At 41.3% G+C, this 15384-nt stretch overlaps 1 long non-coding RNA gene across 1 annotated transcript in view; it reads right to left on the reverse strand.

Annotated features, from left to right (window-relative positions):
• Positions 1 to 7008: 7008 nt before the first annotated feature.
• Positions 7009 to 15384, reverse strand: part of LOC120757097 (uncharacterized) — a 123748-nt gene continuing 115372 nt past the window's right edge. The window contains exons 5-8 of the long non-coding RNA XR_005702349.2: positions 13593 to 13668; positions 11635 to 11721; positions 7485 to 7572; positions 7009 to 7348 (exon numbers count right to left, since the gene is read on the reverse strand). This is a non-coding gene — a long non-coding RNA (uncharacterized LOC120757097). The remainder of the gene's footprint in view (positions 7349 to 7484; positions 7573 to 11634; positions 11722 to 13592; positions 13669 to 15384) is intronic.

A 15384-nucleotide genomic window follows, 5' to 3' on the forward strand; every position in this document is an offset into this window, starting at 1 on the left:
ATGAAAAGCTGTTCAGAACAAGTATAACAAGCAGCTTACCCTTACTCATTTTCTTATTGACCTCTCCAAAGACCTCTGACAGATATGTAAAGCACGGTTCATGTTCCCTCAAAGTCTGCCCTGGTATGAAGAGTCTTCCTTTTCATTTTAGTCATAATCAGGTAACAGTCAATAGATCACAACCAGACTAAATGTTAGTGGACGCATCTCTGCTTGTCTAACAGGTTGGGTTTATTTCAACCAAGGCAATACTGGGCATTGAAGTACCAGCTGCTGATGGGTTTTTTCTGAGTCTCATTTGCTCACTGGGGACCTGGAGAGCCACTGCTGACAGTGTGACAGTGACTGCCCCTGGAAATGAGAGTGAGGGGGCTGAAAAAGACCTAAAGTGGGTTAGAAACACATTAGCAGCCCCTAATTTTTAAAGTTTCCTTAGAAATCTCAGCCAAACTAATTATAGATAGGAGATACTAAATTAGGATCCAACTGACATGGAGGACTGGGGAAGTACTGAGTTTCCTGTATCCATCATGTCCTTGTTTCAGAGAGATGTCACATCCTGCTGCTCAGGACAAGCACACCAGCAAAGGAAAAAAGACAGAACAACCCATGTTTCTGTTATTCAAAGGATAGTTACCACTGTTCTCTCTGTAGGTTCTGTAAATGTCCAGCTATGACAGCAGAAAACTATCTACAGGCTTCATAGCTGCCTGAGCTTTCAGTCACAGTTGGGCATTTCTGTATATCCCTTTCTTTACACAGAAATAAATGCCAAAAAGAAAAAAAAAAATAGCTTTTTTTTAGCCCTTCCCCCCACCCACCATGCAATAAGCTGTACGTAGTAACATAATATATAACATATTTATTATTATTTTATTATGAATAACATAATTTAAAACAACACAGAAGGAAATAGATGTAAAAGTTTTGAGTGAACCAGGAGAGCAGATTTTGCTGAACTGGAGCTTGGTGAACAGGAGTGTGATCTCTGTTCTGAGAACATTAACATTAAATGAGAAAAATACTTCCAGGAATAAGGCAGAGGCTGTGCTAGTATCAATCATGCTGCTGTGAGCACAGGTACAATGCAAAGAGCACTGCAGAGAGCAGTAAACAGATGGGCTTCCACTGCACCACGTGTTTTACTGAGTATTTGGACACTCATATTAACAAAAAGGAGAAAAATAAAAGGTCTTTTGCTCTATTTTTTACCAACGTAAATACCTTTTATAGAACACGGGTTTGTCTCTCTTTGCCCTTCTTTTTTAAGGGAGAAACATAAATTATAGATTTTGAAAAGGAATAAACAAAAAATATGAAAGCAAACGTGGCTAAGTACCCCAATTTTCTAAGATTTAATTATTATCAGTAAATAGCTCCCTTTTAAGAGTAGCCCTAATTGGCTATTAACAACAGTAGCTACCAATTTCAAGGCAATTAATATTTTAAAATAATGAGATGGCTAATATATTACATTAGAGCGTACAGTAAGCAGAAGTCTTGCTAATTATATATACTATTCTCCCTACTTTGCTTAATGAAGGTGTCTGGCTTGTTGATTAATTCACTCTTACTCTTTTTTTTTTTATTTTTTTAATCAGTGTAACTAATCCTCCAACACACTATTGTAGCATAAAAGCAGAAAGATGTGGATGAAGCAGTGAAAGAAGCAAAAAAAAAGAACATTAAAACAAAGATTTAGTTCCAAGTTTCAGAAGCAGTTGCCCAAAGTAAAGAATTAAGATGTGGGAAATTAGAGAGAAAAGGCAGAACCCTGAGTCAACACTTATTTAACACCTTCTGCCTAATGCTGAAAACATAAATCTCTTCACAGAGGTAATCACACCCAGATCAGTTTGATTTTCAGAACACAGCAATTCTTCTGACAAAGATATTACCATTCCATAGCTTAAGTAAGTGCTTTTCCTGTTTTCTCCAAAGCATAGACAGGAGCGTGCCTTGGATAAGTGGGGATTTCTTCCAAACTGAGAGCTAATCTTCCAGGAAAGAATAGCAATGAATTATTTGTTTACAGTGAAAATCTTCTCTTTTGTATTAGTCTATAACTACATTTCACTCTCAAATATTTGAGTGTGTCTTTGTATTTGCTGCTCTGATTGCACAAGAGAATTGCCTTGGCTGAAACCTGGAATATACAAGTTTTCCTGTATTGTTTACCAGAAACACACTGCACTTCTACCCCTAGGCTCTAGAAACAATTCCAAACTCCCTGGGAAAATGATGTCTGCTTTGAAGAGAGGGAAGTGGAGAAAGCCCTTCCTTTGGTGTGCCCCAGGAGAGACAGGGCACTACCGTGCCCCAAGCTCAGCCCTGCACACCCAACGCACACACACCACCACACAGCCCCACAGACACAGCCCAGGGCCTCTGCCAGCTCTGACAAGACCCTTCTCCAATTTCTCAGAAGCCCAAGCAGCACCGAGTGGCTAAAATATTATAACAGCATGAGGAAATGTGAGGTCAACCTCCATTTAATAACCCTACTGCATCTGCTACTGCTCTTCTACAGGTATGAAATCCCCGTTAGGACCCAACAGGAGCTGTTAGCACAAAAACTAGCTCAGCAAACAGGGCAAAAACAGAAGAGAAATTCTTTCAGTGTGGCAAGTGTCTCTCAAGCATCAGACCAAGGTTGTATTTTAACTGGGAGCTTGCTGGTAACTTAAGCACCATATTCAGTAGAAGTCACCTGTACTATGGAATGTAAAACAAAGCCTGTACACCAACAATGCCTAATTAGATTTGGGTATTTGAGATAAAGCAGCACAGTAAATGATGATGTCTGTTAAATGAGTATATTCATTTGTAGACACTCAGAAGACAGGCATGCTCATCCCAACAGCAGCGTGCCCCCCAGTTAAACACAGCAGCAAGCACGGGGTCCCAGGTAAGCACACAGCAATAGCTCATGCACCTAGAGCTTGCAAACTGTACACACTCACTGTCTTTTGTCCTGGATTACACCCCTCAGACACTCACAGCATCTCTGTGCCCTGTGTTTGCACCACATTTAGGAGGAAGCATTTTCCAACTGAGACTTGTGAAAAGACTGCTCTACCACTCTTGTTTTTCACGTTGTAACCATGACAGTGGATCTTGGCTCTTAGGAAACAGGACTTGAGCGGGGCCATATGAGGCAGGTTAATAATAAATGAATACATAATGTGCATCCCAAGTCTCTGAACATTATTTTATAGTTTTGTTTCTGTGGTTGATAGTGCACATAATACAATCTATTGGAGTTCTCTCACTTATGGGAAAAATCTTTGCACTCAGGTCTCGAGTTATTGAAAGTATTTTTTCTTGTAGTGCTGTGTAGCACATGACCAACTACTTTTCTCATCAGAAAAACAAGGGATAGTAAATAATATTGTAAAAGACATTTAAATGGAATATTTACTACTTCCAGCTTCTGTAGCAGTTTCTCTTGGGTACTAATTTGCCTAAGATCTTTTTCTTATTTCAAGTCACTGGAGTAGACAAGACTAACATGAGACATTTAACATACACGTCTACTTATCAAAAAATAAATATATTACCAGTTTGTTGGAATCTGTTGCAGTACATACCCTGCAGCAGAGATAAAGACTAACCTTGGTCTACAGATCATTATGATAGCTCAACAAACCATTGCTTTGTACTTTATCTATCTTTGGTACCCACACATGGTTCCTCAGCTTCAAGTCAGGTCCCCAGCCTTTCAACCATCACAGAAAATAAATTTTAAAAAAGAGCAGTACATGGTTCAGGCAAGTGTTCAATGGCCATTGAGTAAGTGAGCAGCAGCTTCCTCAAGATAAAAACCCCCTGCTTTAATATTCTGTCTCATTAGGGTCCTTTGAGGGCTGGTGTGATAATGGGAGAGGGGATAAAGAGAGCTCAGCTATACAATTGAAAATTTATTACATACACACACTTATGTATAGGATATGAGTGTCTCTATATCCTACTCCCAAAATGAACAAGAATCCGGTGAAGATGTGTCCTAGGGTAACTTAATGATGTTTGTATCCCCAATTGTCTGTTCTGTTTGTGCTGTATATTGAGTCCTGTGCTTTAAGACTGGTTCTAAGAGCAAGGAGAAGCGCAGTTTGTTTTGAGAAAACTGCCTGACTCCTCCACATTCTTCTGCGGACGGGGTGTTCTGCGGAGGCTTGGAGAGACTGCAGGACAGAGATCTTGTTTTGCTTTTAGTTAGTTTCAGCTAGCTAGGGCAGAGAAGTTCCCTGGACTGTTTTTTTTCCTTTTTCTTGGAACTGTTTAAACCTGCTCTGGACTGAAAACCCAGGGGAGCACTGGGGGCTGCACCTGCGGCCCACTGGGGCCTGGACCTTGGCATTTTCCAGCAGCGCCGGAGGGACTGGGACTGAGGAGAGACTGAGAGAGAGCCGAGCTACACCCACGGCAAGGACTCTCTCAATTTGCCATCTCACTTCAGAAGGAGAGGTTTTATTGTTTCATATTATTCATTCTTTATACTTGTATGCACTTCATTTGTTTAGTAAAATAGTTTTTTCCACTTTTCTCCAAAGAGGTTTTTTTACCAGACCGGTTAGAGGGAGGGGCCACTTAGGTTTGCTTCCTTAGAGGGATCCTATACAGGGGTTTTCTCCCAAATTTGTCCCAAACCAGGACAAGATGATAAAAGATACATAAAATGTCCATTTCTATGTCTCCCATTACTTGGCAAATGCTCATTATAGAGCTGCCAAGTAGGGAACGGAGACCTCATTCCCACACCAGCCTCAAGGACTGACATGGGGCAGTGAGATATTACCAGCTTACCTTTAAGCAAAACCTAAGAGAATCTTCCACCCCTGAGTAAAAGGCACCAGGGCAGGAACACAGACTTTCTTGTGGGCACAGAGGCCTCTTTTCAAAACACGCAGAGGAAACGTCAGGTTTGGGGTTGCCAAGTACCTGATTTCAGGGTTCATTCTTTTACTGCACATAAATGTCTCTGGTGTGTGTTTGGCACGACATGTTATCCTAGACTGATCATATGTTCACAGATTGTGGAGAGTGTGTGAAAGCCTTTTTTGCTGTAGTTATTGGGCAAAGTCACGTCTGTTACCTGGTACTCATGCAGAGAAATCTGTAATCTGGGAACAGATGGTCTGAGTGAGTGAGAGAAAAAGAGAGAGAGAGAGAGACGCTGTCTGGAAGACTGCAGTTTTTCACTCAGAGGAGATGAAAGTGGAATGAACAAACCCACCACAGCATGACAAAAACATGAAAATATAGAAGAATGTCAGTCCTGAAGGTCATTCCTTTAAAATTCACCAACTGTCTATGTACCATATGTGCATTTCAACACACCAAAGAGAGCCCACCATCCTGTTGCACAGAGCCAGAGGTGGCTTACCCAGCCAAAAATTGTGGAACTGTAGACTTCCCATTTAGAAAAGTGACACACTGTAGTCTAAGCACACAGTCTGGGCAGAATCTGAAAAAATATATAGCAACTCCTGCTCTGGATTTATTACAAAATTTGATTGTAATAGGGCAGAACTGGAGAATTCACATCCTAGTCTTCAAGCACTTCCTTTGTGGGATACGTTTGGATCTGAGACTTTTTCAGCAACTTCAGGAATGTAGTCCAAGTGCCCCTGGGACTGGTGACACCTACCATGAGAACAAGTCCATCGCTCCCAAACAGTTACATGAAAATGGCTATTGCTACCAAAAGGCAGCATTTCATTGCTCCCAAATAAAATGAATTGGATCTAACATGGTTTAAAATCTTATTCAGCCCTCTTGACAGTGAGATTTTGGTAATCAGCAGCCTATCCAAAGGTACTGGGTACTGCCCTGCTCATGTGAGCACCCACCCTGCTGGTCTGAGAGCCTGCATCTCCAGGTGGGAGTTCTGATACCCTAGGTGCTGCAGTACTCCCAGGAACAGGAGCACATCCAGCCAACACAGGCACGTATTACGTAGCTGTGACAGCACAGAAGCTGACAAGGAGCAAGAGCCCTAGCTGAGGGTCTAACAAAGCCCCACGTTAGCAGAATCCCAGAGATCCCTGTGTGTCCTGGAATACATCCCTGTCATCACCCCCAGACAGTTTAGTGCAGCTCTGCCCCATCCCCACAGCTGCCATCGCATCTTTAGCCACAAAGGAGACACACACCAGAAAACAAACCTCGAGTGAAAAGCCATGACCACTCCAAGCCCCATGTTCCCAAAAACATTGCTCAGGACATGTCATCCAGAATGCAAATGAACAATTTGAATGAGGAGGCAGGACAGCAGTGATGCAGTGACAGCTCTGCAGCGAGGGTCTGGTGCTGCCTGACACAGGCACGGGCCCCTGGCATGGCACGGCCGTGTGGAGCAGGGCAGGAAGGGCAGCAGAGGGATCAGCCATTGACATTTTGCTCCCAGAATGACACTGTGCAACAGGTATTTAGGGAAAGAGGACCTACTGACAAAATCCTCCAAGCCTGTGAATTGCACACTGCAGGGACTCTCAGCATGGGCCCTTCTAAAAGCTGCTCGCATGAAACCTGCCTGCGGGAGCAGGAAAAAGAGGAGAATCAGGACACTCCCCTGGGTGAACCACTGGATGAAATCAGTGGTATTTTCCTCACATAAAACTGATTTGAAAAGATAATCAAGCCCTAATCGAACAGGATGGTTTCACTAGAAAGGTAAGCAGTTGCAATCTCACCAAGTGATTGTCACAAGGAGACTGAACTTCCATCCCTTTCAGTCTACAGCCAAAATCAGATGAAGCTGATTTTAAGAACACTTCAGTTTTTAGCCAGCACAAAATTTTACATTTGGGTGCTATCCAGTATTTCAATTTTTCACAAGAAATCCACATTGTCAGATATAGACAAGCAACCCTGTATTTTACCATTTATTCTTCCAGCAATGTGTCAGTCGATTTGCAGAGCTGATTTCCAAATAGGACAAAACATTTTTTGCTTCTCAATAAAAATGAGTGACATCAGCAAAACATTCAAAGGCAAAATTCCTCTTCCCTCTCCTCTTTTTGTCCGGGCGAATGGCGGCGGAGCAGAATAACGAGATCCAGAATTAAACACATTGCCAAGGGAGTGAAAAAATCCATTCTTTGACAGTAACAAAGTGATCTATCATACCTCATGCCTAAACTACAGAAGAAAACAACATCCTTTTGGTCAGTCTCAGTTATTAAAAGTATTTGCTTAGAGCCAGAAAAGGCTGGCTAAGACACGCTGGAATAGTATAAAGCATCTTACAGGAGAAATGAAATACAGTATCACGTTGTGCAATACAAAACAAAGGGCTTGACTACAGCTTTATGCATTTGCCAGCTCAATTATGTAGATGGTGATCCTGCAAACATGGAAAAAGGGCAAGTATCAACTTAAAAGCCCAGACCAAGCATCTTTGTTCTCCTCTCAGTTTCAATTTTTTACCCTCCTGAGGCAGGATGAATTCATATTACATGGGTATTACAAAGGCTGTGTACCTTTCTTTTCCTTCTCCATAGTTGCAGAAGTTGCTCCTTCTCCAAGTTCTGTCTTTAAGAAAGATGCTTCCCAAACTCTAGAAGTCTACTAAAGGGTACAGAGAAGGTGGTTTTTTAAACATAGCCAAACGGTTATATATAGGACAGCACAACAGATCTCTCACAAGAAGTTTTAAGCCCTGCACACCATCACTGAATACAGCACGTGATGCTCAGGGTAAAAAATGTATTTGTTGTCTTCTGCCTGGGAGAACAGAGATTCTGAAACTTCACAGAAGCTGCAGCTTTGAGAACATGAGAAAATTACTTTGAGTTTACATCTTGAGGGTGTTTACATCTTAAGGATATCTCTAATGTCTCCCACTATCCATAAGCTCTTTAGGTCCTTAATTCAGAGAACTGAGTGATGTTCACCCTCTACCTGCAAGCAATGAGTGTCTGCAAAGAGAAACCAGTCACACGACAGAACAAGGCAGAGAAATGGTTGATTCAGAAGCACTGCAATGTTCTTGGTATTTTGCTGTTAATTAGGCAGTGGGATTGCAGCCATCTGAGTATTGCATACTGCACAGAAATGAAACAACAACAACAAGCTCTAATAAACAAAGCTCTAAATAAACAAAAAGCACAAGGAAGCAGAAGAGCCATTCTCAGCTAAAGCTGAGCAGCAAGGCCCAGTGAGGGTTGGGATGAGCAGGTGACTTGGATCTAGGAAAAGAACTTAAAGAGAAACAACAAAAGGACCTCACAATAACCCTTTATATGCTATTTCAATTTGACAGACACTTGTCCTGCAGCCTGAGTAAAAGCCATGAAGAGTAGACATGACTGTGCCAACAAGGATGTGACAAGAGTCCTTAAGGAATACACAGGACAGAGGGGAATGAGGACAGCCCGCCAGGCAGGCGTTCAGACTGCAGCCGCAAACACGAGCACAGGCCAGGCCAAGGCCAGACTGGGAATGGGAATGTGGCCACTTGCTAAGAGTCTGTACCTGCCAGCACAGACACAGGGCCCAGAGACAGCTCTGCTACAGAAGATGAAGGTGATATCAGCCTGAAAGCAGGTGGCACATTTAATATTTTTAAGTTGGGCACTGGTACAAAAGCCAAAAGGTTTCAATTATGTGAATGAAAAAGCACTAGAAGTAGATAAGAAAAAGGCAGCCTTTTTACCGTTTGTGTTAGGTGTTTCCTCCATCCCAACAGGGAAACTAAAGGCATCTCATCAGCTCATACCACTGTTGTGAGGCAGGTGAAACATATTTTGGAGTAGAGTGAGGATTGAAAAATAGCCTAAGAAATGTGCCATAAGAACACAGAAATAAATGGGTACACGATATAGTTGAATGAGCTAAAACGATAGTAGGGATTGTGTTGCATATGGGTAAAACCTTATAAAATAAGGGCCTTGTTACCCTTGAAAAATCATTGCTCAGGCCTGCTACTTTGGCTAAGTAGAAGAGGACCCAGGGAAAGTGACAGCTGAATCGGAGGTAGAAAAACAAGTTATAAAACCATTACATGCTCACATTGTGGATTATCGGTTGGTTGAATTACATTTGTTGTGCATAACTGGAATGTACCTGCTAATGGGCTAACTGCTTAAAAAGGCCTGGTTGTTGCAATAAAGGGCACTCTCTTGCACCTGCCTGGGGACTCTGCATTACTTGGCTTCATAACAGGACTGCACTACCTTATTGCTCTGGAAATTATAGAAAGAGAACCAACAACAAAAAAGTCTTGGACAGCTCATGACAGGAAAAAGAGACAATTCTTTGTTGCTACAAAAAAAAAAAAAAAAAAAAAAAAACCACCAAAAAAACCACACACACACCCCCCCCCAAAAAAAAAAACAAAAAACCAAAAACAAAAAAAAACCAAAAAAAAACCACCCCAACACCAACAAGGACAAAGGGCTTGAATAAAGAGGTAACAAAAATATCTTCTATTATCCAAAGCAAACAGATCAGAGATGAGTATTTCTCTATATTTGTCATGTTTAGTGGGTCAAGCAGAATTCTAGCCCTTGGAAAACTGCAGAAAGAAGGTCTCCAGCAACAGTAAAGTTCATTATTTATGTGGGAACTCCATTAAATTGGGACATGAAGAAACAGTTTCATAAAAAAGGGGGAAAGCAAATGTTTTCTGATGATATGTGTCTGAAACTCTAGGTTGAAAGCCACAAAGCTGATGGGATCTAGTCCCAAAACACCATACTACAAACAAGCTATATTGAGTCTACTTTCCTATTAAATTGTGTAATTTGCACATGGGACTAAGAGGACAGAGGGGCTTAATTCATCACACCTTGCAACAGTCTCTTCTGGCACAAACACTGTGGAAGTAAACCTGGGAGACACTGGAAGAGGAAGGAATCAGAGTGCCTGGTGGCGTGCCTGCTCTAATATCCTTTCCTGCAGTGAAGCTGGTCCATTTTGACAGTCATGTCCTTGAGTGCTGGAACCCAACAGTGCAGGACACCATCAAAGCTGTTTTGGTTGTGCAGAGTTTTATCAGCTGAGGACTTGGCCTTTCACTCCTGGCGCTGCCATAGTACACAAGTTACTGCTATGGAAATGCAGCAAAGCCTGGGGTTCTTAGAAAACTATCATTCTCTTTACACCCAGATCTTCTGACGTGCAAGTAACACCAAGGCAATTCTTCTAAAGGTGTAACAGCTGCATTACAAAACATGGTGCACATAGAGGCCAAAAGAACACAGCAATTCAAACTCTTAGTACTTCCACAACCTTTAAGCTAAAATACAACTTAATGCCTGCACAATTTATATCTGTTAATAGATCACACCTGGGTAACCTCTCAGACACTGCATGATTTATCTGCCAGTGCAACTTTGGTAGTGGATTCTAATAGACATCAATGCAAGTATAATGGCAGCAACTGAAGCTCTTCACCTCTGGTGCCAGTTCAGCACACACAAACATGCTGCAAGAACATGCACATTTGTTGAGATCAATAGTCATTGTTTATAAGTTACTTGGCTCTGAGTGTGCCAGCTCTTGGAAAGGTCCTGGTGAGCCTGGAATCTGCAAATGTCTTTTTTTATTGATGCTGATGATAGGGATGAGCTCAATTACAGAAGCTGGAATTGCTTTGAATATTATCCAAGGGGAATGTTTCTAAAGAGCCCACTGTTGCAAAAGCCAACAGTAATTTATGTCTCTTCCAAAACATTTGGAGAACTCCAAGCTGCCTCTGTCTAAAGTGCAACAGTTTCTTTTAAGAGAAAAGAACCTGTGTTCAGTGTTGAGCAACATCTGGAGTTCCCAAACATGCTCCGCACCTTGCAAAGTCAAGCCCTGAAACAGGTTTTCCGGCACATTTGGAAATTACCAGCAAGACCAAAGAACCAAACTTCTGCCCAGATTTCATTTAGTGTATGTTTGCACTGAAAACCACACTAAATCCATCAACAAAACAATTTCTTTCTTTACTGCACTTTCTTTTTTGAATGGTACAAGCTCCTCAAAGGCCCAGCCATGAAACCAGTGTTCTGGGTGCTGTACAAACATGGGACACCACGGCAATCCCACAGCGATCCCTAAAAGAGACATTTTGTACATACCCCCAAGCAGACTCAAAACAGAGATCATCATAAGCAAACAGGTGATCATGGATTCTGGTCCTCAGCAGTCACACACTGCTGAGCTAAAGGGGAAGTGTCATGAGTAGGTGCTGGATTTCATGGGGTGCTACAAGGGGTTTCAAACCTTTATGGAACAAGTAAAGGCCTATATTTTTTACCTAAATTAATGTAATTTAAATCAATGTAATACATAAGTGATTTAATTCTCCACACTGCTGTGGAAAAACTTCAAGTATAAATACGCATTTCAGCAACAGGAATTGCCTCATACTTAGCAAAAGCCACCATTTGTAACAGTATGAACAAACAAGCATTTCTCCAATTTCCTGATTTTACATATTCCCAAGAGATGACCATAATAATCTCTTACTGAGGCATGATCCATCACTCCCCAGATTACAACTGTTCTTACCAATAGTGCACGGTACTTGTTTGCTGGAATATGCCAAACTGATCATGACAATTTATTTAATGTGTAAGGTCTGAGCTGCTCAAGAATATATTTACAGACTTACTTAAAAACAAAGGTAATTTTTCTTACCTGCTATGCTTTTCCCTCTGGTGCTATTCCTATTTCATGAGCATTGTGAAACTGCTTCTTCTATAGCCAACACAGCTCGCCACTTGCCTTGTTGAAAAGTATGACACAGACATTGCTCCAATCTCTAAAGTCACACCTCACAATCTTTTATTTATGAGCAGCGCCAGTGTCTCCCCTGGGACAAAGTTTTGTGGGTTTCTATTTATGGGTTAGGTTTTATCCCCATCCCCCTTCTGACAGCCCTCAAAGGCACACCTTGAAATACAGTGGGTGAAGAGATCTGCCTGTTCATGTCTCAGGAGAAAAAATGCCATCTCCTGATCACAGCCCAAAAGGATGGCCTCATGCTTGGTTGCCACACTGCACAGCAGCGGCACAAATGAGTACCAGCAGCGCTGGTTTCAGAGGGCCTGTGAAAGCAACCACACGTAGGGCAACACTGGAAAAATTGAGAGGCATATTGACAAAGCTATTTAGAACACAATTAAGCACACTGAGTGATAGCCTTTCTAGGAATATTCCTCAGACTTTATTTGAATTCATAAAATTGCCATGAGTGTCTTTGATCTAAATAACCTCTTATCAGTAGCCAATCTAACAGTGTGATATCTAGTTTATCTCCACCCCCTTTACATTCCCATGCAAAGGGAGTAGGGTGATCAGCAGGGAACTGGTTGAGACCCAGGGTAATCCAGTGTCTGAGCACACCCAGCCCATGACCTCCCTGCGGAGCCAGCAAGTGCCATGGCTCTGAAAAGAGGTGTTTAACTCAAGGGATGTGACCTGCCACAGTCACTTGGTGTCTTGCAGAGACTGTGGTTCCCAGTCAAAGCACAACAATCTCTATCCCAAAACTGATTCAGCCCAAAGAAAGGAAGAGTTGTTACAACAATCCAAATGGTGCCAGGATTGCCCAGAAGGCTCCAACAAATTCTTTGCTATGATTATTTTATTTCTATAGCTCAACAATGCTTGCTGTGGGAGTACACAGAGAGCCACTCTGATTTCATCTACTCTACCAGGAGTCAAAGAAGCAAACTGTCAGTGCAACATAAACTGGGATAACTGATAACTGTACTAACATGATAATTTTATACCCAGGTAGCACATCAAAGGTCCAGTCAGGACTCAAGCCCTGTCAACCTGACATTATACCAACATCACCAGGGACAATCCTTGCCCAGGCATGCTTACAAACCAAACAGACAAAACAGGCTATATATAATAGGGAAAACAAAACCACAAGGGAATTAAATGTCTGGCCAAGGGTTACACCAGCCAGTCAATGGCAAAGACAGAAATAGAATCCAAGTTTCTTAGTCTACTACTTGTGGCAATGGGAACTATGTGGCCCATCAAGAGCCTGATTAGTCCACAGTATTTGGCAAGACCTACTACAAGTCCTTCATTAATATTTAGAGACATCATTTGTTCTGTGCTCTATTTTGCTTGCTTTCTTTCTGCTCAAAATAGAAACCTTTTCTTTGAGGAAACTGGAAGGAGTTCCTTTGTATGAATGGGGGAAATAATGACTGCTATGGGATGTAGCAGATGGATAAATAACTCCCCCCAAAGCAATAAAGAAAAACTTCTTTATTGCAAAGTATTATTCCTCTCAATGTTCATAATTGTAACTGTCAGTTACCGAAATTAGGATGGAAGCTACCGTATTTTTAATTGCATACTGAAAGCATGTAGAGCTAAACAGTGCCTATTAGTCCACTCAAACAGATGTTATCTAAGTCAATACATAGTTTTGAAAATAAGAGCCCATATTTAGACTTCAAATTTCTTTTTTTAGGCACTTGCTTGATTCCCAGGTGGTGGCTTAGGGTAAGGAGGACCATGGATAATGAGCATCGATTTGCCAGCTGAACATTAGACTCCTAGGTTAGAGCCCACCCACATCCACATAACTCCCACGAGGGGCCATGTGTGGGGCTTTGAAAAGCACTCACCATCCATTTAACTCTTTCTCTCTTCCCACTGGGCTTCTGTAACTCGAGGTTTCAGAGCAGCACTGAGCAATCACACCTGAAAGGGATCACCATATGACACAGAAGCAACAAAATGAGCTCTATATCCACTAGTTGAGAACATGTCAAATTTCACAGGATTGCTTTCAAATATTATACACATTATCCCAATTACTATCTGACAAGTATTTCCTTTATTTACAGCTAATTTATTGAATAAACCCATTTGCACTACATAGGAATTGAAAAATCAGCCCCATTTCCCCTATATTCTATTAAGTATGTTAAAAAAAGTCTACATCTTCTGGTTGACAGTCATTTATGGTAAATGAGATTTGAATTCCAGACTCTGGACTGCAGCCATTTAGGATATGCAGCTTTGCAAAACATTTTCCACAATGAAATCTCCAATGATTTGAAGGTACTTCACATTAACCTAAAGCAATTTATTACTGCAAAACTCTCTAAACTACTGACATATCTGGTCAAATTAAAATGTGATAAATCTGATGATGGGATTATAGTCATTATGCTGTGGTGAGAACCGAATTTGAAGCTGGTGTTTTTCATATCAGCAGTGTTCCTTAAAGTCCAAAAATCAAATTACAAATGCTTTCAAGAGAAAGAGGTGCCAGCTTTATGCACAGCTTTTGTGCACTACAGGGTTGAGATCTGGAGTAGCATTGTTTGTGTGGAAAAACAGCAAGAAATGTCAATGAGCTATCTTGGAAAAGTACTAATGGAACATGATTTGCAGAACTGGGTCCTTTTAAGCTGGAAGTTTATTACTTCTACAGCTGTATCTTTACAAACCAAAACCTCCATGAAGGAATATCACATTGTCTTTTGTAGAGAGGAGTCCAGAAACACAGTTAGTCTGTGAAAAACAAAAAAGTTACACATGCCAGATGATGCAAGGAATTCACGCTACTGCAGACTGGCTGAGCAACAGTAACTGTCTGGGTATGTTCACCAGCCTACTGCAAGTTTAATTCAATTTAACTTAGCCTACTATTAAAGAGGGTTATCCAAATTTCTATTCTATTGCCTTTGCTGCTACTACTTAAAACATAAAGAAATAAATATCACAACTTGGATAATGCATAGTGTCTTGTCAATCTGCAGAACATAAATTCATTTTTTAGTTCCATTTCTGATCCTGTGTTTATATATAGGTGTCACACATTAACAACGAGTTGATAGAAGTCCCTAGTTACAAACTCTGTGGAATTTTGTTTGAAATCCAAATAAAGAAATGATAACAGATTCTACTGTAGCTTCAGTTTGTATCCGATGTTTAACGAGTCTTGTTTCCCACAGAGCTGAAAGCAAATTCCTTATTACTCGAAAGAGCTTAAACACATTTCTCTTTCTCAGAAGCTATCTATTTTCTGTCACTATTTCTGACATTGCTGCCTTTGCTAGCTAATGCATCCTACAATGGCACTTTGGAGAAGATTGCTTGTTTCAATTTTTTTTAGGGGTTTCTCTTACAAAGAAACATCCTTGTGTCTTTCAGAGACGAGGCTGTTCTGATTTACCTGTAAATACCTTTGCCTCTGTAACAAAAACAGGCCTTACTTAGTGCAGAACTCAGGATTACAGTAGGTGCAGCACAGGAGTGTCTACAGGGAACACATGAATATACCAGCCTCAGTGCTTTTTGATCATGCCCATGTTCTCATGTTGTCAGAGGCTCAAAAGGAGGCAGTAGCTGAAAATCGATCCTTAACATTGGCATTGCTCTCAAGTATCAACACAGCAGAATAGGAGG

Source organism: Hirundo rustica, chromosome 10 (genome assembly GCF_015227805.2).
Source record: "Hirundo rustica isolate bHirRus1 chromosome 10, bHirRus1.pri.v3, whole genome shotgun sequence".
In the NCBI taxonomy this organism is placed as follows: domain Eukaryota; kingdom Metazoa; phylum Chordata; class Aves; order Passeriformes; family Hirundinidae; genus Hirundo; species Hirundo rustica.